General features: G+C 43.0%; 1 long non-coding RNA gene across 9 annotated transcripts in view; it reads left to right on the top strand.

Annotated features, from left to right (window-relative positions):
• The window catches only part of LOC109258711 (uncharacterized), a 275,809-nt gene that overhangs the window by 186,576 nt on the left and 63,842 nt on the right, over positions 1–25,391 (top strand). For all 9 annotated transcript variants that reach the window (XR_008418382.1, XR_008418384.1, XR_008418386.1 and 6 more), the window contains one exon: positions 21,330–21,406. This is a non-coding gene — a long non-coding RNA (uncharacterized LOC109258711). The remainder of the gene's footprint in view (positions 1–21,329; positions 21,407–25,391) is intronic.

The following is a 25,391-nucleotide window of genomic DNA, read 5'->3' on the forward strand; positions in this document are numbered from 1 at the left end:
AGTAAACTGAGGCTCAGAGAAGTGAAGTGGCGTTACCCAAGGCTCCACTCCCAGGAAGTGGAGTTGCTGGGGGTCAGACTCGGGGTTGCCTGCCTACTCTGTCCACTATAGCACCTCGTTTTAAACAGTGACCGCTGCTGTGTGTGTGGTGTTTAAACACCATTAGCCAGTGTATCAGTTAGCACTGTACAGTGCTACTGTAACAAATTACCACACATTTAGTGGCTTAAGACAGCACACATTTATTATCTTACCGTTTTAGGAGTCAGAGGTCCAAAATCAGCTGCACTGGGCTAAAGTCAAGGTGTGGGTGGGAATATGCCCCTGTTGGAGGCCTTATCGAGCATCACTTCCTTGCTCTTTCCAGCTTCTGGAGACCATTGCACTTATTGGCTTGTGGCCCCTTCCTCCATCTGCAAAACCTTCCACCTCTTGCCAGGTGGAAGATAGACAATCACCTCTATCTTTTAAGACCCTTAACTTAATCATATCTGTAGATTTACATTTGCCACATAAGGTAACATCTATGGGTTTTGGGGATTAAGATGAGGACATCTGGGGGGGGGGTGCATTACCCCGCCTACCCAAGCTATACATGAACTCAAGGCCGAAGAGGAACATGTCAGAGAAAACAGGGCATCTCATACATGGTTCCAGCTGGCTATTGAGGCACAGGTACAACCCCCAGTAGCACAGGCTGGCAAGAGAAGAAGCGATGTGTTTTGCGGCTGCCGATGACAGAAGCTCCTTGTGAAGAAAGGACTGAAGCCAAAACATGTTAACTGAAAAGAAGGTGAGAAAGCAAGCAAGAAAGTGGATTTCCGCCATGCAGTCAATACCCCTGGTGGGGAGAGCGACAGGAGCCACAGCTGGAGAGGCAGGACACTGGAAAGAGTGGAACACCAAGGGCTCCCACCCCCATAATTTAGCAAATGCCTCCAGACAAGACTGACATCTGTAAGGCTGTGGTGTCCAGAGCTTCCACCATGGCTGGGAACCCCCAGGCTGCCCCAGGCTTGTGGAGTCCTTTGGAGCCTGTGCCAGTTCTTATTACATGTCACAAGGTAGGCTCAGACCACCTTGCCTAGGGGCCTGGACTAGAGCCTACCACCCCCATCCCTGGACTGGATCAGGTAGAGCTGTCACCCACACAGAGAGCTCTGAGAGGCCACAGGACAACCTGTAGAGATACATGGAAGCCCAGCCTCATACTAGGGGCTGTAGAGCCAAAAAATGGCAGTTGGCCACAGGGCGGGCTCTAGCCCTGGGAGCTGAGCAATCCCAGCATCCCAGGGAAAGTGGCCCTGGAGCATAATGCCTTTAGCCTCCTGGCTCTGAACCAGCATTCCTTGACACATGGTGGTCCAGTCTTTCCTTGAACCCTCCTCCCGTTATGAGAAATTCTCCTCTCTGAATGTGTGATTAGAAACAGGCCTTTCTGACTCCAGCGTCCATCAACCAGCAAGGGGCCCCCAAATCACTCAGGGGAAACCTACTCCCTCTTCCTGCACATGAAAGGCCTTTGGCTGTCTGAAGGCAGATTCCGTGCCTGCCCTCTACCCCTCCCCACCTGCCAAACATGCACACATTTTCTGAGCTAAGCAGTGAGGCAAACAGGGAGGGGGCCAATCCAGAGGAGGCCTCAGGGGCTTGGGACAGGCGTGTGGCTGGGCAAGTGAGTGGGAGCTTCTTCAGTCATACCATGAGGTCAGTTGCATGCTCTGCCCTGACCACCATCTAAGGGAATGATGAGTTTCTTTCTCTTGTTTCCTCTCTCCGCCATATCCCTTGATTTTCCTAGATGTACATATGTGATTAGAATCCACTGACTATAGTAGAACTGACAATTAAGGAAGAAGAAATTGCCAGCCATGGCTCAAGAGCCATCTTTTCCAACACTTTGAGGCAAACAGATCACCAGACCCCACAACATGACTCGACCTGCATTTAGAATGAGGGCAAACACAGTCACCAATACTTTCCTATTCCTGCCAGGCTGAAGGGACTGAGAGGTACAATCTGGCCTCTGCCTGCTAGGCATAGTCTCCCTGATTTGCCCAACAACCTGATGTTTGTTGAGGCCTTTGGGTGTGGCACCCCCAGTCTTAACTTTGCCAAGTGCCTGCTTTCCCAAGTGTGAGGTGGGGCCCCGGATAGTCTTTGAAATGAGCGCACAATCTGGAGAGCTGGATCCCCTCAGTTTCATGGATGTGAAAGTTTCATGGATGTGTGGTCAGGAGGGGCAGACCAAATAGAACAACTTGACCCTGGGAACAAGTCCCACATGCTTGGAGTGCTCATCTTGGGTGCACATGCAATTAGAAGGAAGCAGAAAACTCCCAGTAGAGGCCGTTACTTGACTACTCAGGAAGGCACCAAGGGCCCAGTACAGTGAAGCCTTCATGTTTCTGTTGGAGAAGGAGCACTCAGTTCAGGCTATCAATCAGCCTGGATAGTCAGAAAACGTGTGTCCAACTGAATTGATTCAGCCTTAGTAAGTCCATTGGTAGAATAGGGGTGGAGGGATGGTGAGGTTTGATGGTTTCTAAACCTCTGGTGATCTATCACTAGAGTCATGTTTCCAAAGGGCATGCGCTTACCTAGGAGGATCTTTTCACAGGTCAAGTAATTAACGGTCCAGTTGCCAGGCCTGAAGTCCTGAGGCCCAGGCCTTGGAGTTACTATTGACAATGGAGCATCCTCTTTTCATGACCGTGTAGCGAACACTTTTTAGAATGGCTTCCTCCTCCATTTAGAAGGAGAGTGAGAATGCTGCATCCAAATACCTGAGTCACAGGGCAGCCGTGTGGACCAATAACCCACGCAGGAGGAATGGGCAGGTGTTTGGAAAGATCCAGAGTTCTGTTCAGAGTTAGGCATTCTGCTTAAAATTGTGTGCACAGGGTCCTTGTGCATGCATGCATACACATGCATCCGTGTGTGTCTGTGTGTGTGTGCATGTGCCCCGTTCCCACAGGCCCCAAGCTCACTGCACTCATGGGATGGAGAGGCTAAAACTCTATAGATTATGAAGTTATATGGAGAGTGGGTTTTCGTGTGGGAATTAGGCACTGGCTTGGAGAATGGCCCTCTCCAGCTCTCAAGGAAAGGAGCCCTGTTCAGCATGGTAAATGCTGTGGCTGCTATAGTGTGCAGGGACACTCAGCAATTTGCTTCTGTCCTCAGAGCCTCAGTTTCCTCAGCCATAAAATAAGGGAGGACAAGTGATGTCTAATGCCTCACAGCCAAGCCAATCTGGGAGTCCATATTTAGGACTTGCTTATTAGTCATCTCTCCCCTGTCCCCTGGGCTGTGTGTCCCCCATGAAAATGGCCAAATGAGGCCACATAAAACTCCACATCCAGAAATACTTTGTCAGGCCCCAGGCCTTCTCTAAGGGAGAGTCTCAGCTGTGATCCTGGGGGGTAAGAACAAAACAGGAGCCTGAGCCAAAGGCATGGCTTTTGAACACTACTCACTTTAGCCCAGGTTTGAAAACAGGGTCTTCAAAACAGAGGTCCTTGTAGCCTGGTCCACCTAGCTCCAGTAAGGGGGGCCTGGTACCACTCTCTGGGATCCTATTGTGTGTCTTGTGCAGAGATCACTGAAGGGAAAGGCAGTCCCCTGGGGAGCTGGTTGTAAGAAGAGCTCCATTTTCACAAAACATGGCAGAAGTGATGCTCTTTTGCTGACTGCCTGCAGAATGAACCTACAGAAAAAAAGCTGTCTCTGCTACCAGAAGATTCAGCTAGACATTTAATGCTGATGACTCAGTTTCTTAAGTGCAAAATTTCTTTATTACTTTCTAAGTAAAAGCTTCACTCCTTCTTAATGACTTTATGACCACCAGCCAGGCTCTGGGAGAAAGAAGTCCCTCAGTAGCCACTACCTAGGGCCCAGCAGGCAGCATGCAGTCAGCAGGCACACATTTCCACTTTAAACTCCCCAGGATAGACAGTGACAAAGTGCCATAAACAGAAACCTCCCTGCTTGGAAGGAGGGGCTTGCCCATTTAGCCAAGCTGACATCCCCCAGGGAACACCTGGGGCTTGGCAAGGCATTTCTGGAAACGGAGTTGTATGTGACCTCACCTAGCCCCTTTTACTGGAGGGCATTTGTCTCTTTCTGAACCCCAGTTGGAAGTCTATATTCTCTTGGAATAATCTCCAAGATGCTTCCACAGCATTTTGAATCCACACATGTCTCCTGTGAGCTGGGACCAATAACCTCTGCTCCTACAACATGGCACACCTCTTCCCGTGCATTGCTTGGCTTCATCCTCACAGCACAGTGAAGGATAAAAGATAATCATCCCTGTCCTACAGATAAAAAACTGAGGCAACTATTCAGTGGCGGTGCTGGGCTTTGAGTCCCAGTCTATGGGGGTCCCCAAGTAGGAAGCTTTCTCCCATCACCTCTTGGTTAGCCTGGGAGGCTATCCCAGAAGCCTGATATTCTCAAGCTTGCCAAGGTCTTGGTCTTCACCGACAGCATCCCTCTGGGCTCTGCATGCTGGGGGTGGGGTGGATCTCAGCATCCTCTGAATAGTGAGCCTTGCAGCTCTAATGAACCTCTAATGCTGGAGGCAGGGTCTGGGAGCCCGGCAGCAGGACTCAGGAAGCCGGGTGGGACAGGGGTGTGGTAGTGAAGGGCTGGGAGGTGGAGAGTCATGGTCAGACAGTTTGGAGGAGGGAGCCAGCCCTGAGGAATGGCAACCAAGAGGGAGAAGATGGAACCCAGATAAAATACTTTAAGGAAGCGGAATTGGCAGAGCTCAGAAATAATTGACTGTGGAAGAAAAGTAAATGGGAGATATCTTAGATGATTCACAGGTTTCTGACTCAGGGTGTTGGGCTGGGGTGTCAATTTGGCGGTCATTGGCTTCTAGACTTAATTTGTCCAATGTGGTGTCTACTAGCCACGTATTACCATTTGAATGTAAACTAATTTTAATTTTTTAAATGTTTATTTATTTATTTTTGAGAGAGAGAAAGAGAGAGGGAGACACAGAGTCTGAAGCAGGCTCCAGATTCTGAGCTGTCAGCTCAGAGCCCAACACGGGGCTCAAACCCATGAATTGTGAGATCATGACCTGAACTGAAGTCGGACGCTTAACCGACTGAGCCACCCAGGCGCCCCTACATGTAAACTAATTTTAATTTTTAAAAGGCTGAGTACAGAGTTTCTGTTTGTGATGAAAAAGTTTTGGACATAGGTAGGGTGATGGATATACAACACTGTGAATATAATTAATGTCATTGAATTGTGCACCAAAAAGGGCTAAAATGGCACATTTTATATCACATGTTTTGCCACAACTTTAAATAGAAAAAAGATTGATTACAATTAAAAATTCATATTCTCACCTTAGCCATATCTCCAGTAACTCAACAGCTGCATATGACTCGTGCCTATTGTATTGGACAGTGAAGACATGGGACATTTTCCATCACGGCAGAAATTTCTATTGGACAGCGCCACTGTAGAGAGTAACTGGAACTGTGGGGCTTGCTGGGATTGCTGGAGCTGGTGAAGGGAGAGGAAGACAGAGGAGCACTGGGAGGAGATCCTGTGAGGAGCTCCACCTTTGAGGAGGACTTTGCAGTGGGGATCAGGAGACAAATCCAAAGTGAAACTCCAAAGTGCCAGAGATCCCAGGAGGAACAATGAAGCACATTCCAGAAAATATACATGGCTTGCTGTTGCCTCAAAATAGCCCATGCTTTCCTACCCCTGGACCTTTCTTCATTGGGTGCTATCTGCTGGGAACATTCCTATTGCCATGCCCACTCCTGTCCAAATGCTGCCCAGGATCTATGGGCCCACATAGCCTCTCCCCCACTGGCTATGAATCCAGAATCTTCCAACCAGAGAGAAACTGAATCAGGCACTGATGGTGTTTCAGATTAGGAAGACTCTTTAGAGATTAAAACCTGAGAAGGGTTTGCACAAGGGAATCTGCTCTGTACCCTAGTGTATATGTGGTACTCTCTCCAAATCCGGGAATGCCGGGCTTCTGGAACCCAGCGGAGAGGAACTGCATAGTGGCCTTGGGACAGGCATGAAGCTCAGAGAGAGGGGGTGGGGATGAAATGCGGTAGGAGGGGAGAGTCCTGCAGGCAACAGTAGAGAAGAATGGAGCACAGTCAACCCGGTGACTGGGAGGGCTGAGTCCAGCCCTGGGCAAGGCTGTGCACATGGGCAGTGCCCTTCTGGCTGCCTGTGGCTGGGGGTGGAAGGGGCTGGGACTGGAGGATGGCCCAGCTGTGTTGCGCTGTAGGTACATCCCGCACTTGCACTTAGAGCTCCACCATAGTGAGATGCTGCCAGTGGCGCCACAGAGGCTTGTTTGGTCGCATTGATCTTGCTTGTGTTTCTTAGCAGCGCCCCACACATGTACCTGTGCCCCTGGAAGAGGCCTCAGTGAGCCTGCATTCAGCCACTTGCTGATTGGGGCTCGGTGCAGACATGGGCTGAGCCTCCAGCTGGAACCCCAGTGCAGGCAGAATCAGCCAGCAACGCCTAGCGGCACCTCCTTCTGCTCTGCCAACCTGGGCTGTACTTTCTGGAAGAGCTGCGCTCCTTGGGTCGGGTGGATGCAGCCAGTTCTTTTGCTTCCTTCACCCAGGCTGCAGGTCCTTGAGGAGCTCGACGTGCTGCGGACATAGGGCGAGTCTCCACAAAGACCCCTGGCCAAGTTCAGTGCAACCGGTGCTCCTTTGCAGTGACTAGTTCTGAGCCTGTCCAGGTGCCGGCCGGAAAGGCAGGCAATGCTGGCAGGGTAGAACCCGGGTTTGTCGGTGAACAGGTGGAGCGCGCTTGCGAAGTGTTGCTCCATGGTGATCCAGCTTAGAGCCACACTCCATGTGGACACAGACTTCCTACCCACCAGCGGCCCTGGCTCACCCACATATCGGCTGTCATTTGGTGCACAGGGGTTTTCTGTGCTGATCCTGGTGGTGGTCCCTAGCAGAGCTGTGCACACTGTAGATGCAGGCTGCATGTCTGCGAGACAGTTTGGTGTGTTTATGCAGGCGGGGGCTTGGCCTGTCCCGGTACAGGTTGCAGTTCCTTGAGAAGCCTCACTGTTTTGTGGAAGCTGTGTGGGTCTGCAGAGACACTGCCTGGTTCTCTGCAGACAAAACCTCATTCTCTTCAGACGCAGCCTTATTCGAGTTGGATGCAACTTCATCCCGGGCAGACACAGTCTCCTCTTGGATGGATGCAGCCTCATGCGAGAAATGCACCACCTTGTCCTGGGCAGCCATAGTCTGGTTCTGTGCCGACTCAGCTTACACAGAGCTTTGGCTTAGGTGGACACAGCTTCTGTCTGCTCGCAGAACAGCTGTCCACACAGCCGACTTCTTCTTGTGGAGTCTTGCCCCGTACAGATGTAGGTTGAATCCCTCCTAGACACAGTTTGTGCCTGGGCAGAGAGCCACCTTTCTTGTGGCCGTGGCCTGCCTCAGCCTGCCGAGGCTCATCCTGTACCAGTGTTGTCTGAGCCTCTCCGCTGGGGCTCCTTGCATATGCACCCCTGCATCTCTGTAGGAAGCTTCGCCCAGTGCTGACCCAGCCAAGCACCACCATGCAAAGCTGTGTGCCACAGGGAGCCCTGGGAGGTCCTGAAGAGCCACATTTGCAGGTGATGTCACCTCTGCTGCCAGGTACTGGCCTCATTCCCAGCTGGACCAGCCATCAGTGCAGGGCCGTGCTGTCTGCAGTGGCAGTCTGCATCACCCAGAAGAGACATGGTCCTAGGTGTGGACACTGCCCGTGTCTCCAGGGTGGGTGCTGTTCTGTTCGTCCCGCCCACCTCTTCTGGCAGATCTTGGCCTTCTGGGCTGGGCTCCATGTACACAGCACCTGCATCTCTTTGCAGAGTCTTGTCCTTTGGGGACATTGGCCTCTTTTCCCCGGGGAGTCTCCTCCTGTGTGGACACCATCTACATCTCCTTAGAGGGCCCGGATCCACATGGATGCAGCCTGCATCTCCTGATAGAACCTCATATTATGTGGATGCAACCATTATCTCAGCACAGAGGCTCCGTCTGTGTAGACATGGTCTTCTGAGGTGGGGCCACCTGTGGATCTGAGCTGCTTCTCATCTACTGCCTGCCTACTGCCCCAGATCTCTCAGGCAACCTGGTCCCTGCAGCTCAGGCCTCCATCCTGTCAGGCTGCTCTCCTTGCTGTGACATCTTCTCAGGCAGCTGTAGGCCCAGCTCAGTGCTGGGGCCCAAGTGCCTGTTCAGGGCCTTCACACCCTTGGGGTCCAGACTGCTGCCAGCACAGCCTGTCTGCGTCTCTGCTTTCTCTGATGAGGCTGGAGGTGCTGGGATCTGCGGATACTCCAAGGCTTGCCAAGAATGATACAAAGTGCTAGGGTGGGCAGCTGAGAGGGCCAGGGGAGCTGAGAGGGGCTGGAGGCAGGTGAGGAGGAGCCAGAGAAGGGAGAGGGAGAGGGAGAGCTGAGAGGAGGAGCCAGCCAGCCAGAAAGGTGGTGAGTAGGTGCCTTGGCTGAAGACTGAGTATTGATACAAAGAGAAAGGAGGTGGGGAAAATCTTGCGCGACTCCCTGATTGGCTGGCTCTAGCTCTGGTCAGAATGAAGCCTGGAGAGTTCCCTACGAGGGACTACTTCCCCAACCTGCCCTGGAGGCAGCCCTGGAGAATTGTTCCTAAGGAGCAGCCCCCATCTAAGCAGAGGTCCTGTCCAAGTCAGCTGGAGGCCACTGACTCCAAAGGAAGGACCCCCACAGAGAGCATAACAGGCAGTAGCTACACACATGGAGCGCTCAGGGTTTCCAGCTGGAAGGGACCTTAGAGGAAGTGCAGCCTGGCATAAGAGTCAAGACAGAGCCTGAAGCTCAGGTCTAACTCAACCACCTGTGCCCTGAGTCACCTTGGTTGGTCCCTCAACCTCTCTGAGCCTCAGTTTCCTCATCTGTGACAGTTCCATGACCACTAAGATCCCTCCCTGCTCTCACTTTCTAGGATCATTGAAGCTCTTTCATTCACCCCCTTGCTCTGTAGATGGGCATCTGAGCCCTGGGGAGGGGCAGGCTTAGACTCACCCAGCGACTACAGTGAGTTGGTGGTAGCAGGGCTGGAACTCCAATGCCCTGGCTGTAAGTCTGGGCCCTTTTCTTCTGGTCCTTTCCTAGAACAAGCAAGGCTATGGGAAGGTGGAGTATAGTATTCAAGAGAAAGGTCTGGGGAGCCTAATCTCTGTGGACTTGTGATTCTTTCACTGCTGAATCCTCACCCTGTGATGCCAAGAAGATGCTGGCCTTCTGGCAGATCAAGTGGGTGGCAAGCTCAGAGCATCCTTGTTACAGTGACCATCCCCATCCTACACTCAGGATCCAAAAACATGCCCTGGTGGCCCCCTGGTGCCCAGCCACCCAGCTTGAGAAGGAGGCAGGACCCAGGACATTGAACCCAGGTCAAAGCTGAGGAACTAAAGCCCGAAGAGGTAAAGGAATGAAGGGGTGTGGGCCTGTGGGCATCTTATATGTTGAGGCAGAATTCCTGGATGAGAGAACCCAAAACACAGCTTCCCACCTCCCTGGCCCAGACCCCTTTAGAAGCAGTGGCAGCCCCCCCAATCCCTTTTGGAAATTAGGTCCTAGAACAGAGCCTTTCCACTACTCAGACACAAGCACCACTCTGTTCACACTACCTGGACCCCAGCAAGCCATGGCACATGTGTACAATTGCAATAGTGATAGAGTACCTAACTCATCCATGAACATGTGCCAAAAGGGATTTATTGCTCCCTCTTTGTTCCATAAGCTAGATATTTAGTATCTCTGTCTTTGAAAACATTCTCAGGAGTACCATGCAGAGGTTTTGCTGTCAGCAGATTTCCAAAGAACCAAGGCAAACATCACATACCTCTCTTATAAAAATGTCATGACAGCCTTAACCAACTCTTAGGAGAACCTGCTCACTGTAGTCTCACACTCCTTAAGTCCTTCCCAGTCCTATACCTGGTCACTGGATTTTAAGTGGGCTTAAATGAATGGAGACCTGATTTCCAGTCTGAGCTTTGTCATACATTTGATGTGTCCCGTTTACAGGTTCTTTGCACTACCTGGACCCCAGGTTCCATAGAGGTGGCATAAAGGCAGTCTACCCTATGTAAGGGTAACTAGCCTGTACTGTAAAGATAAAGCCATTTTTGGTGGCCTGAGAAGTAGTTATAAAACATGTCAATATCTAAAATAAATCCCAGTATTATGCAACTACTAAGTGGTGAGCAAACACAGAAGCCCCATCAGACAGGTTATATTATCATCAACTTAACATTTTTGATTGATGTTTCATAAATGATTAAATTATTTTGTCATGAATTATTGACCATAGTGAACCCTCTGTGCTAGACACTGTTCTCTGTGTCTTATGTGTATTGACTCATTTCATCCTTATAACACCAACACCGACCAAGGTGGGTACTATTATTTTCATTCCCTTTTACAGATGAGACAACTGACTCCAAGACAAGTGCTTTGTGAGTGGTGGGGCTGAGATTCAGACAGGCCATGCACTTTATCACTGCTCTCTTCTGCCTCCTATTCAAACACTTGCCAATTTCTCTTTTCCCCATTACTCTGAGGCATGAAAGATTAAATCATTTAACCTCTTTGAGTCTTAATTTCTTTAACCATAAAATGGGAAGCCCAAAGGACCTACCTAATAGGGTTGTTGCAGGGATTAAATGAGAAAATGTGAGAAGACCCTGTTACACAGCACATGCTCCACACATTCTGACTGTTGTAAATGGAGTACATGGCAGTATTTAAATCCTATTCTGGCATGTGTGATGTGTGCAGGCACATGAATGGTTTATACTTGCTCTTTGGGGACATTCTAGGGACAGTAAAACTTGCTATTTGGGGACATTCTAGTAATGACTACAAGAGTTTCTGATACAGGGGCGCCTGGGTGGCGCAGTCGGTTAAGTGCCCGACTTCAGCCAGGTCACGATCTCGAGGTCCAGTGAGTTCGAGCCCCGCGTCAGGCTCTGGGCTGATGGCTCGGAGCCTGGAGCCTGTTTCCGATTCTGTGTCTCCCTCTCTCTCTGCCCCTCCCCCGTTCATGCTCTGTCTCTCTCTGTCCCAAAAATAAATAAAAAACGTTGAAAAAAAAAATTAAAAAAAAAAAAAAAAAAAAAAGAGTTTCTGATACAAATGCAACCAAACAAGTGTTGTCAAGCACTTTCACATACATCTTCTGTGGCAACCCATAGACAGCCTTTTAAATGTTATCATTCCTATTTTGCAGAAGAGAAAACAGAGGCTTGGAGAGGCTGTGTGGATTTCCCAAGGTCACCCAGCTAGAAAGTGGCAGAGCTGGAACTCTAACCCAAGTCCAGTACGCACTCTGGACCATCCCTGTCCCTAACAACCTTTCAGGTTTTCTGATAGACTCAGGTATTTTCACTGGTTGACGGTCAGGCTGAGCAAAGGCAGAGGGAAAATGGCTGAAAACCCCATCCAACCAGTGAGAGCTAGACCCATGTATTGCCAATGCATTTGCATCTCCCACAGTGTTCAGACAGTTTACCATGACTTTTCTGAACCCATGCCAATGAGGTCTTCCTCAGGGTCCTTGTTTTAACAAAAGGTCTCTTTTAGAGATTAAAAAAAAAAAAAGTGCTGCATTTCAATTCCATGAGATCACTCCATACAGCAAGATTGGGATTGCACTATCCCTCTTGCCTCCCATTCCTATTGTCCAAAGAGTCTATGTGATTCAAAAATAAAAAATAAAAAATGATACAAAAAACTAAACAAAAATGGAAATAACCACCCAGATTCATTTTTTTTTCTTTTTTAAATAATGGCTTTAATGAGCTATAATTCACATTCCATAAAATTCACCCTTTAAAAAGTATACAGTTCAGTAATTTTAGTACATTCACAAAGTTGCATGACCATCACCACTATCTAATTCCACAGTATTTTCATTAAGCAGTCACTTTCTATTCCCCACACCCTCAGGCCCTGGCGACCACTAACCTACTTTCTGTCTCTATGGATATGCCTATTATGGACATTTTATCTAAGTAGAGTCATACAATATATGGCCTTCTGTGACTAGCTTCTTCCACTTCACATAATGTTTCCAGAGTTCATCCATGTTGTAGAATGTACCAATATTTCATTCATTTTGATGGCTGAATAATATTGCAATGTATGGATATACCACATTTTGTTTATTCATTCATCACTTGCTGGGAGTTTGGGTTGTTTCCATCTTTTGACTATTTTTTTTAACGTTTATTCATTTTTGAGAGACAGAGTGTGAGTGAGGGAAGGCAGAGAGAGACAGAGACACAGAATCTGAAGCAGGCTCCAGACTCTGAGCTGTCAGCACAGAGCCTGACATGGGGCTCAAACTCACAAACCGCAAAATAATGATCCAAGCCAAATGCTTGGGATCCAAGCATCCCAGATGCTAATGATGTTCAGCATCTTTTCATGTGCTTATTGGCCATTTGTATATCCTTTGAAGAAATGTCTATTCAAATCTGTTGCCCTTTTAAAATTTGTATTGTCTGTTTATTTGGTGATGTTCTTTATATGAGCTCTTTACATATGCTAGTTACAAGTCTTTTTTTTAAAAGTTTATTCATTTCTTTTGAGAGAGGGAGAGAGAATTTCAAGAAGGCTCTGCACTGACAGTACAGGGCTCAATCTCACAACTGCAAGATCATGACCTGAGCTGAAATCAAGAGTCAGATGTTTAACCGACTGAGCCACCCAGGTGCCCCTTGTTACATATCTTTTATAGAAAGTATGGTATGCAGATGACTTATTATGGTTTTGTTTTTCCATTCTCCTAATAGTATCTTTTAAAAAGCAGACATTTTAAAATTTGATGAAGTCTCATTTATCAACTTTTTTCCTTATATATTATGCTTTTGATATCTAAGAAATCTTTACCTATTTAAGGTTGCAAAGGCCTTCTCCAATGTTTTCTTCTAATTTTATAGATCTAGGTTTTACATTTAGGTTCATGATGCATCTTGAATTAATTTTTGTATATATTATGTGGTATGGTTTAAGATTTGTTTTTTTACACACAGACATTCTCAGCAACACACCTGGGAGCTCACAGTGTGTATGAAGTGATCAGTATGATGTTTTAATATTTACATGCCATTTTAATAAAATGAAAGGATCAAAGCCCCTACTTTTAATATATATTAAATTATATATATTACATATGAAATTAAATATTTATGTATATATTCCACTGAATTGCCTTTTATACCTTTGTAAAAAATCAGTTTTCCTTATGTGTGGGCCTATTTCTAGACTCTCTATTCTGTTTCACTGATATATTTGTCTTTCTTGACACCAACACCACTCTGTCTAAAATATAATTTTATAGTAAGTCTTGAAATCAAATAGTGTGAGTTCTCCAACTCTGTTCTTTTTCCAAGTTGTTTCAGCTATACTAGGTCCTTTGCATTTCTATATGAATTTTAGAATCACTTTGTTAATTTCTACACAAATACATCCTAGAATTTTGATTGGTATTGTATTGAACCCATAGATCAATTTAGGGAGGGTTGACATTTTAACAATATGAAATCTCTGTCCTATGAACATGGCATATCTCTCTGTTTACTTAGGTCTTTTTCTTTTTCTTAGCAGTGTTTCATAGTTTTTATTGTAGAGGACTGTCATACCTTTTCACAGGTTCATCCCTAAGTATTTCATATCTTTGATGTTATTTGCTCATCAGTAGTAAAATAGGAAAACAACCAATTTTTAATTTTTTTAATGTTTATTTTTGAGAGAGAGAGAGAGAGAGAGAGAGAGCAAGCTGGGGAGGGGCAGAGAGAGAGGGAGACAGAATTTGAAGCAGGCTCCAGGCTCTGTCTGAGCTGTCGGCACAGAGCCAGATGCAGGGCTCCAACTCAGGAACTGTGAGATCATGACCTGAGCCAAAGTTGGATGCTTAACCAACTGAGCCACCCAGGCTCCCCAAACCAATTTTTGTTTATTCATCTTGTATCCTGTTACCTTGCTAAACTCACTAGCTCCTTTTGTACATTTCATCGCACTTTCCACATAGACAATTATATTGGTTGTGAATAGGCAATCATTGGTTGTGAATAAAGCTAGTTTTACTTCTTCCTTTCCACTCTCAATTGCCTTTCCTCCCTTCCTCCCTCCCTTCCTTTTGCCTTCCCTTCCCTTCTTTTTTTTTTTTTTCTTGATTGCCCTGGCTATAACCTTCAGTACAATGTTTTATAGAAGTGGTGAAACTGGACATTCTTGCGGTACTCCCAATTCTAGGAAGAAAGCTTTTATTTTTTTACCATTAAGTTTTATGTTAGCTGTAGATTTTTTTTTAATTTTTTTTAACGTTTATTTATTTTTGAGACAGAGAGAGACAGAGCATGAACGGGGGAGGGTCATAGAGAGAGGGAGACACAGAATCTGAAACAGGCTCCAGGCTCCGAGCTGTCAGCACAGAGCCTGACGCGAGGCTCAAACTCATGGAACACGAGATCATGACCTGAGCCAAAGTTGGACCCTTAACCAACTGAGCCACCCAGGCACCCCTGTAGATTTTTTATAGTTGCCCTTCTTCAGGTTAAGGAAGTTCCAGTCTATTCAAAGTTTGCTGAGAATTATTACCAATAGCTGTTGGATAGTGTCAAATGCTTTTTTGACCTTCATTGCAATAATATGAATTTTCTCTATTAATTTGTTAATATGGCAAACTAAAACTGATTGATTTTCAAACATTAGACCAACCTTGAATTTCTGAGATAAATTCTGCTTGGTCACCATGTATTATCTATTTTATGTAATGTTGAATTTGATTTGCTAAAATTTTATTCAAAATTTTTTACATTTATATTCATGAGGAATATTGATCTGTAGTTTACTTTCCTTACAATATTATTGTCTGGCTTTGGTGTCAGGATAATGCTGGCCTCATAAAATGAATTGGAAAGTATTCCCTTCTCTTCCATTCTCTGGGAGAGGTTTTTATATTTTCTTTTATTTCATCCTTAAGTGTTTGATAAAATTCACTGATGAAGCCATCTGTTTCTGGAGTTTTCTATATGGGCTAGTTTCTAACTACAAATTCAGTTTCTTTAATAGATATAGAGATATTCAGATGATCTATTTCTTCAATAGTCAGCTTTGGTAATTTGTGTCTTTCAAGGAATGGAAATTTTTCCACTTTAAGTCACCAAATGTATTATTATAAAGTTGTTTGTGATATTATCTTATCCTTTTAGTGTCTGTAGAATCTGTAGTGACATCACTTCTTAATTCCCAGTATTAGTAATTTGTCTTATCTCTTTTTCCCCTAGTCATCATGACTAGAGGTTTATCAATTTTTTGATCTTTTGAAAGGATCAGTGTTGGTTATAATGTTTTTTCTCTATTGTTCTTGCTTTCTATCTCGTTGATTTCTGTTCTGATCTTTATTTTTTTTTCCCTGTATTCCACTTACTTTGGGTTTAATTTGCTTTCTTTTTCTTGTTTCTTGAAGTAGAAGCTGAGATCATTGATTTAAGATTTTTTTTTCTTTTCTAGCATAAGCATTTAGTGTCATAAATTTTCCTGTATTTAGCAGCTTTCACCAAATTTTTAGATGTTGTATTTCCATTTTCATCCAATTCAAAATATTTCCTAATTTTTAAATTTCCTCCTTTATGTGTGGGTTATGGACTGTGTTATTTTCCAAATAATTGGGGAATTTTTCAGAGATACTTCTGTTATGGATTTCTATTTTAATTTCATTGTGGTCAGAGAACAGACTTTGTATGGTTTGAATTCTTCCATTTTACTGAAACCTGTTTTGTGACCCAAAATATTATCTATGTTGGTAAATATTCCATGTATATTTAACAATAATGTACATTCTAATGTGGTTGGGTGGACTATTCCATAAATGACAAATAGATCAAATTTGTTTATAATGTTGTTTAGATCTTCTTTATCTTTAATGAATTTCTGTAAACTTGTTCTGGCAATTATTGAGAGAAGGGCATTGAAATTTCCAGATTTAATTATATCTATTAATCCTTGTGCTGTGTAAGTTTTTGCCTCATATTAGGTTAATAAGCTCATACATTCTTGGTGAACCAACCCTTTTATCATTATGGAATGACATTCTTTATCCCTAGTAACATTCTTTTTTTTTTTTAAGTTTATTTATTTAGTTTGAGAGAGAGAGAGAGCAAGCAGGGGAGGGGCAGAAAGAGAGAGAGAGAGAGGGGGAGAGAGAGAATCCCAAACAGTCTCTACACTGTCAGCATATAGCCCAACATGGGACTTGAACTCATGAACGATGAGATCATGACCGAAATCAAGAGTCAGTTACTTAACTGACTGAGCCACCCAGGCACCCCCTTGTTAACATTCTTTTTTCTGAAACTTACTTCATTCTGAAATTTAATTTGTCTGATACTAATATAGCCATTCCAGATTGCTTTTGACTAGTTTTGGCACTGTATTTTTCATCCTTTTACTTTGAATCTGTTTATGTCTTTATATTTAAAATTCATTTCTGAAAAAAGAAATCATTTCTGTAGGGAATATACAGTCAGGTTTTGTTTTTAAATCCAATCTGACAATCTCTGCCGTTTTATTGTGGTGTTTAGATGATTTATATTTAATATGGTTATTGATATTATTAGATTTAAGTCTGTTATCTTGTCATTTACTTTTTATTTGTGCCATATATTCTGTGTTCTCCCTTCCCACACTCTTTTTTAAAAACTTCTTTGGGATTACTGGAGTATTTCCTAGATTCCATCTCCTTTGTTAATTTTTAAGCTATCATTGTTTGTTTCATTATTTTTAGTGGTTGATTGAGGATTTACAGGGTGCATCTTTAACTTCTGCTCCACCTTTAAATAATATTATTAATTAATAATATTAAGTAATACTATACCACTTTACATATAAGAATGTCATAACAGTATACCTCCATTTCTCTTCTCTTGTCTTTTGTGCTATTATCATAGGATTTATTTTTACTTATGTTATAAACCCCACCACACTCAATTGTTATTATTTTTATTTAAATACTCAATTATATTTTAAAGAAATTTAAATAATGAGAAAAATCTTATGTATTTAGCCATGTAGTTCCCATTTCCAGTGTTCTTCATTCCTATGTGTAGATCCATTATTTCCATCTGGTATCATTTTCTTCTGTCTGAAGGACTTCCTTTAAAATGTATATTGCCTGCATGCTGCTGCTGAATTCTTTTAGTTTTTGTATGTCTGACAAAGTCTTTACTTCACCTACATTTTTGAAATATAATTTTACTGGGTATAGAATATGAGGTCAACAAGTTCTTTTTTTTCACCCAATACTTTAAAGATATTGATCCACCACCTTCTTATTTGTGTTGTTTCTCACAAGAAATGTGCTATAAATTCTTATTTTTATTCCTCTATACATAAGATAACTTTTTCCTCTCATTGCTTTTGAGATTTCTTGTCTTTATCACTAGTTTGGAGCAATTTGATTATAACATGCTTTGGTATAGTTTCTTCGTGTCTCTTGTGCTTAGAATTCACTGAAATTTTTGAATCTGTGGGTTTATAGTATTCATTATATCTAGAATTTTCTTAGCCTTTATTTCTTCAAATATGTTTTCTGTTCCTTATAATTTTCAAGGACTCTTATTACACATATACCAAGACTTTGAAGTTGTACTACAGCTCAGTAATGCTCTATTCTTTTTTTATATAATGTTTTTGTGTTTTATTTTGACAGTTTCTATTACTATGTCTTCAAGCTCACCAATCTTTTTTCCTACAATGTCTAATCTTCCATTATTTTCATCTAGTATATTTTTCACTTCAGACATTGTAGTTTTTATCTCTAGAAGTTCAGTGTGGGTCTTTTTTAGATCTCACATGCTCAACTTAACTTTTTGAACATATGGAATGCAATTATAATAATTGTTTTAACATTCTAGAATATCTACTCATTCTAACATCTGTTTCAGTTCTGGATTGGTTTTGATTGATTTATCTCCTCAATATGTGTCATACTTTCCTGCTTTTTTTGCATGCTTGGGGTTTTTCTATTGGATGCCAAACATTATGAATTTTACCTTGTTAAGTGCTGGATACTTTTATATTATTATAAATATTCTTGAACTTTGCCATGGGACACAGTTAAGTTACTTGGAAGTAGTTTGAACTTTTCTGATTTGCTTTTATAATTTGTAGGCAGGACTAGAGCAGTATCAGTCTATGACTCAATATTTCCCAGTACTGATAAAAGAATCACATGTATGCTCTACCCAATGCCCTGTGAATGAGATTTTCCAGATTGGCAGGTGGGAGCAAGCATAATCCCCAGAATTGTGAAGTGCCAGGCACTGTTTCTTCTAATTGTTTCTGGGTGGTTCTTTCCTATGCCTCGGGTAGCCTCTCACATGTATGCACTGATCAATACTCTACTGGATACCCAAGGGAGACTTTTGGCAGATCGCTGGAGCATCCTGTCTGTTCAGCTCTCCAGTATTCTTCCCTGTGAAATTTAGCCTCATTTGTCTTCCTGGATTCCTAGTTTTGTTTCCTCACCTCAGGGAAAACAGCTCTTGAGGGAAGGGGCTGTGTTTGGTTCATCTTATATCCCCCAGAGCCCAGGACAGAACCTGGTCCTGAGAACTTTGAAATCCATTCTGTGCTGGGGCCAATGACCCATATCAGCTTTTTCCAGGACTGTTCAAACAGCCTCTGTATGGGTCTCCTAGCCTCACTGCCTCCATTTCAGCGCCATTATCTACATAGTCCCCAGTGTGACCTAACACACCAAGTTTGCCATGTCACCCCTCTGCTCTTAAATATCAGTGACTCTGTATCACCTATAGGATGAAATCCGGAGCCACAACCAATTCCAACCCCACCTCCTTCTGCCTGTTCTCTTGCCATTCACTGCCACCTACTTTACCACAGTAGCCATTCCAAATCTCTTACTCTTCCCTTTAACCCTTCCATATCATCACATAAGCTATTCCTTCTGTTTGACAAATTCTCTGCATCCTTTCTGCCTGGCCATTGTCAGCCATCCTTCAAATGTCATATCTCTTGCAAAAGCTTTCCCCTACCCCTTTCAGTAGAAACTGGGGACCCCCACAAGCCTCTATTAAAGTGTGTTTCCTGACTGTACCACAGGCACTGGCTCTCTGTCTTCCCCCATGTAACCGTGAGCTACTGGTGGAAAAGGACCATAGCTGATTAATTTCTGCATCCCCAGAACAGAAGCTCAGCAGATGCTCTCTGAATTGGCCAATTGCTGAATCAGTGTTTGTCAAGAGGAATTACTTAGCACGTATGGATCCCTGACACATTTCACCTTCACTTAGCATCAGCAAATGTATCACATTCTCTGTTTTTTCCATTGCTTCTCCAACACCAGGCTTGAGGGGCTGGTGGATTTATCTGAGAGGATGCCCAGCCCCTGCCTGATTCTGTTTATTGATCTTAGTTAGGCTATGATCTGTTACCCAGCTCTGGATAAGTGCCTTTACTAGTCCTTCTCTTTCCTCTCTCACTTCAGATCTGTCAGCCACAGAAATGTTGTTCTTTCCTTCTCTTTGCTTAGTTCATGCCATACTGATCATTTGTTTACCATTCTGGAAGCCCTTGAATCTCTTTCATGACTCCATGGAAGGCTTTAGAAAAAGAGCTATAACACCAAAGGAGAGAGCATGCCCAGCAACTAGCACAGTGCCTGACACACTGTAAGCACTCATTACACAAATATCTATAAGCAGTTCTCAAATGTAAGCATACATCAGAATCATCCAAAGGCTTGTTAAAACACAAAGCTCTGGGTGCCACCCCCAGAGATTCTGATTCAGTAAGTCTAGAGTGGGGGACAAGAATGTGCATTTCTAACAAGTTTCTGGGTGATGGTGATACTGTTGGTCTAGGTACCACATTTCAAGAACCACTGGTCTTTGGAAAGTATGTAAATGAATAAATGAAAGGGAACTTGTGAAATTACTCACTGTACCCTGGGGACTATATAATTGCAATTAGTTGGCAAGGAATGCACATGGTTGCTGAAGGTTGGAGGTAGTTCACATGTTAAAGAATGGAATCTTGATGAATGCACATGGGACAGGGAGGTTGGGGGGATACATAGAGAAATAAGGGCAGACTAAGGAACAATATAAAGACATGAGGTGACTGTGTGTGAGTAAATTGGCATCCCATATCCAATGTCTCCAGTGATGTTTAGCCAACTCTTACAGATTAGCTGCTTGGTTACCTGCACCTTAATCCAGATCTAGCCACAAATTAAGGAGTCTGCAGAGCAGAAGAGTGTCTAGGCAAGAAAAAAGATACATGCTAGTAAGGAAGTGACATACAGGGCTGCTGGATTAGGTGAACTAGGTCTAGCATCCTAGAGATTTGTTAATGCAGGGAAGAGAAAATATAAGCAGAAATTTTCCTAATTTCTAATTGGTTGTTTTTCATACCTACTCATTCTTATTTCCTTTATGCCTGGTTGGATATATGGGGTTTTTTTGTTTCTTTTTTAAAATGGATGTTATTTATTCATCTCTTTGAGCATCCTAAACATATCTTTTATTGAGTCATTCTTATTTTGTCATGAGCAAATTCATCTCCTGAGTGTTGACTTCTTTTTTTTTTTTTTTAGTTGACACTCCTAGTGTAGTTTTCTTCATGTGTTTTGAAATTTTGGCTTATCTCACATAGTTGCACATTTTCTTCTTTTCTCTGCCCACATCCTTTCCTATTTAGCAGTCTTTTTTTTATTTAAAATTTTTTTTAACATTTATTTATTTTTGAGAGAGAGAGAGAGACAGAGAATGAGTGGGGGCGGGGCAGAGAGAGAGGGAGACACAGAATCCAAAACAGGCTCCAGTCTCCGAGCTGTCAGCACAGAGCCCCACGCAGAGCTCAAGCTCATGAACCATGAGATCATGACCTAAGCCAAAGTTGGACACTTAACTGACTGAGCCGCCCAGGTGCCCCTCCTGTTTAGCAGTCTTGCTAATAATGCCTCCACCTAGAACCCGAGGGCCCCAGTCAAGAATCAGGTGTGAAGTTTGTGGCTCAGGGCCTCCATCCTTCTGCAATTTTTGGAGTGCCACGAGGTTTACAGGCAGCTTGAGCCAAGTCCTGTGTTTGTTTCATCCTATATCCATAGGTTTGTAGCTTGATGTAAACCATTGCTCCGGTCAGGGAGTGATTGTAATGTTTATAAACCCTTTTATGAATGGGGAAGCACCACATTAATTTGATTTCAAGCAGTAAAATCCAATCCGTTCTCATTACCCCACAGGAGCAGAATACCTGATTGTCTCTGTCTGCTTCTAGATCCAGACCTCAGCTGGCTGTGGCTTCATTCCTACTTAGCAGGTATTTTTTATGTTCCATTGTTGGTCCCCTGAGATATTTATTTTATTTTTTTAGTGTTGCTGTGCCTTTTAAATTGTCTCTTTATAGTATATACTTGCCATGCTTTGGTGTGGGTATCTCAAAATGTAAAATTAAAAGCCATCTTAACTAGTAGTCCAAATTGGTTTAGCTCTCAAGAGTTCTTTACTAGTGTTGTTTGGATTCTTCAGTGATTTACAAAAGACTGTATTAGTTTCCTAAGGCTGCCATAACACAATGCCACAAGCTGGACAACTTAAAACAACAGAAATTTCATTCTTTCACATTTCTGGAAACTAAAAGTCTAAAACCAAGACATCAGCAGGGACATGTTCTCTTTGAAGGCTATAGAGGAGGATCTTTCCTTGCCTCTTCATAGCTTTTGGTGGTTGCTGGCAATCCTTAATGTTACAATCACTGCCTCCATCTTCACATGGCATTCTCCCTATATCTGTGTCTCTATTTTCACTTCTTCTAAGGGCACCTGTTATTGGAATGGGGCCCACCCTAATCCAGGATGACCCCATCATAACTAATTACATTTGCAAAGACCCTATTTCCAAATAAGGCCACATTCACACGTTTAGAGCAGCATGAATTTTGGGAGGACACTATTCAACTCAGTACACTAGGCTATTGGCCTAGTGGCCAGCCCTGCTCCTGACTGAGGCAAGGAGGTACTTAGTTTACCTCCCTATTCCCAGCTTTAGCTGAAGCCATTTGGCTCCCCCATTAAATGTTATATTCAAATGTCGGATTGAATTAAGGAATGAGAAGCCATCACTTAACCTTGCTTCAGTCAGAACATTGGAGTTCATGTCCAACAGTACAGATTTGATCAGTAGCAAATCTCCATGTATGAAAGATGGCAAATGGTTTTTTCCCTTTGTACCCTAATACTCCTGAGCAAAGTGCTCAGGTCCAGAAGGACAGGCACAGTTCTTTCAAGAGGTAACCTGGGAATTCATAGTTGGAAAAGGAAGTCCAAGAATACTTAATTTACCTAGCATCATTTTACCTTTTGTTCTGGCAATAAACAATCCCAAGTGGCTAAACTTCCTGCATTTGAACCTGCTTTGTACTGTATTGCTGTTTCTGCCCCACTGTCAGTGGCCATTTCTGATATCTGTCAGCCTCATTTCTAGTAGCTCTGGTCCTCTCTAATGTGCTGCTTCTATGTGCTACAGGCAGAGAGACTTGGCAGCATAACTTGTTAGACATGTGAGTATAAGACAGAGAGACCGTGTGCAAAGCCTGCAGAGTTCTCTGGCAAAGGAAGGGCAGAAGATATAGGATTATTTCAGCTCTTCAGAGACCTTTCTGAGGTTGATAACTTTATGATTCTGTTAGGTGACCTTGGAATAACTGGAGTTTCACTGCAATCTGCAGCATTCACAGACTTTAAGTTTGGACCCAGACTCCCATTTGTACCATTGGAGGCCTAGGAAGGTCAGAGTGGTGAAGCTGCGACCAGCCCACAGATTAGGCTCTTCCTGCTGTTCCATCTTCCTCCATCTTGCCTTACTCAGTGGTTTCCTCCCAGATGCCTAGGGCAGAGCAAGGCTCCCGGTACCGGACCCTGGGTATCACAGCAGGTAAATTCTAGGGGATACTACAGGCAGTATAGCATGGTAGAAAGAAGGGCCTTCAAACCAGCCAGACTTAGGTTTGAATCCCCACTCTGACCACTTATTAGCTTTATGACTTGGGAGAAATAACTTAAACTCTCTGGTCTTGATTTAAATGTGTATAAAATGAGAATAATAATAATGTATACCTTGCATGGATGCTTTTTGGGTATAATTAAGACAAAGCAATAAATGCATTTAACATACTGTAGACACTCAATGGTAGTCTAGCATTCATATTATTGATGTTAGTCTTTTTTTTTTAATTTGTTTGTTTATTTTAAAAGAGAGAGAGCATGCACACAAGCAGGGGAAGGGCGGGGGAGAGAGAGAGAGAGAGAGATTGAGAGAGAGAGAGAGAGAGAGAGAGAGAGAGAATCCCAAGCAGTCTCCTCACCATCATCGCAGAGCCCGACTCAGGGCTCAAACCCATGAACCATGAGATCATGACCTGAGCCGAAACCAAGAGTTGAATTCTTTACCAACTGAGCCACCAAGGACCCCCAGATGTTAGTCTTTTAAATAAAAACTTATTTTATTTTGATAAGAACACTTATAATGATATCTGTCTTCTCAACAAAATTTTAAGTGGACAATATATTATTGCTGACTGTAGGTTCAATGTTGTACTGTAGATCTCTAGTTACTTATCTTGCTTCACTGAAAACTTTATGCCCCTTGATTAGTAACTCCCCATTTGTTCCTCCCATCAGTCCTGGTAACCACTATTCCATCCTTTGATTCTGTGAATTTAACTATTTTAGATACGTCGTATAAATAGAATTGTGCAGTATTTGTTTTTTTCTGTTACTGCTTTATTTCACTTAGCATAATGTTCTTAAGGTTCATCCATGTCATTGCATATTACAGGATTTCCTTCTTTTTAAAGGCTGAATAGTATTCTTTTGTATGCATATACATTTTCTTTATCCAGTCGTCAGTGGACATTTAGGTTGTTTCCACCTCTTGGTTGAATATTGTTCAGTGAATATTGTTGCAGTGAACACGGCAGTGCTAATATCCCTGTAAGATCTTGGTGTCGATTTTTTTTTTGGATAAAGACCCAGAAGTGGGATTGCTAAGTCATATGATACTTCTATTTTAAATTTCTTAAGAAACCTCCATATTGTTTTCCATTGCAGCTATATCTTTTTGCATTCCTACCAACAGTATGCAAGGCTTCCAATTTCTCCACATCCTCACCAATATTCACTGTCATTAGCTTTCTTGGTGAAAGCCATCCTAACAGGTGTGAGGTGATATCTACTGTGGTTTTGATTTGCTTTTTCCTGATGATTAGTGATGTTGAGCATTTTTCATATGTCTGTTGGCCATTTGTATGTATTCTTTGGAAAAATGTCCTTTCCAGTTCTTGGCCCATTTTTAAATAGAGTTATTAGAATTTTTGTTATTGTTGTTGTCGTTTTGTTTTGTTTTGTTTTGCTATTGAGTTGTGGGATTTCCTTATATATTTTGAAGATTAACCACATATCAGTGATACAGTTTGCAAATGTTTTCTTCCATTCTGTTGGTTGTCTTTTCACTCTGTTGATTGTTTCATTTGATGCAGAGAAGCTTTTGTTTATTTGTTTGATGTAGTCCCATTTCATTATTTTTGGCATTGTAGCCTGTGCTTTTGGTGTCATATCCATGAAATCACTGTCAAGACCAATGAAGCTTTTCCCCTATGTTATCTACTAGTTTTACAGTTTCAGGTTAAGTCTTTAATCCATTTTGAGTTGATTTTTGTGTATGTGTAAGGTGGGGGTCAGTTTCATTCTTTTTAATGTGGATATCCAGTTTTCCCAACACCATTTTGTTGAACTGACCATCCTTTCCCCATTGTATATTTTTGGTACCCACGTCAAAGATCAGTTGACTGTATATGTGTGGATTTATTTCTGGGCTCTCTATTCTATTCCATTTTTCGCTGTATATGTCTCTATGCCAGTGCAATACCATTTTGATTACTGTACGTTTGTAATATATTTTGAAATCAGGAAATGCGATGCCTCTAGCTTTGTTCTTTCTCCAGAGTGATTTGGCTACTTGTGGTCTTTTGAGATTCCATATGAATTGTAGAATTTGTTTCTTCCATTTCTGTAAAAAAAGCCACTGGGATTTTGATATGGATTACATTGAATCTGTGGACTGCTTTGGGTAATATGGACATGTTAACAGTATTAGTTCTTCTGATCTATGCATATCTTTTAATTTATTTGTGTCTTCTTTAATTTATTTTTTTCTTTTTTTAATCTTATTTATTTATTTTGAGAGAGAGAGAGAGAGTGCACATGCAAGTGAGAGAGGGGAGGGGCAGAGAGAGGGAGAGAGAAATC

Source organism: Panthera pardus, unplaced genomic scaffold, assembly GCF_024362965.1.
Source record: "Panthera pardus isolate Hobbes unplaced genomic scaffold, ASM2436296v1 HiC_scaffold_27, whole genome shotgun sequence".
In the NCBI taxonomy this organism is placed as follows: Eukaryota; Metazoa; Chordata; class Mammalia; order Carnivora; family Felidae; genus Panthera; species Panthera pardus.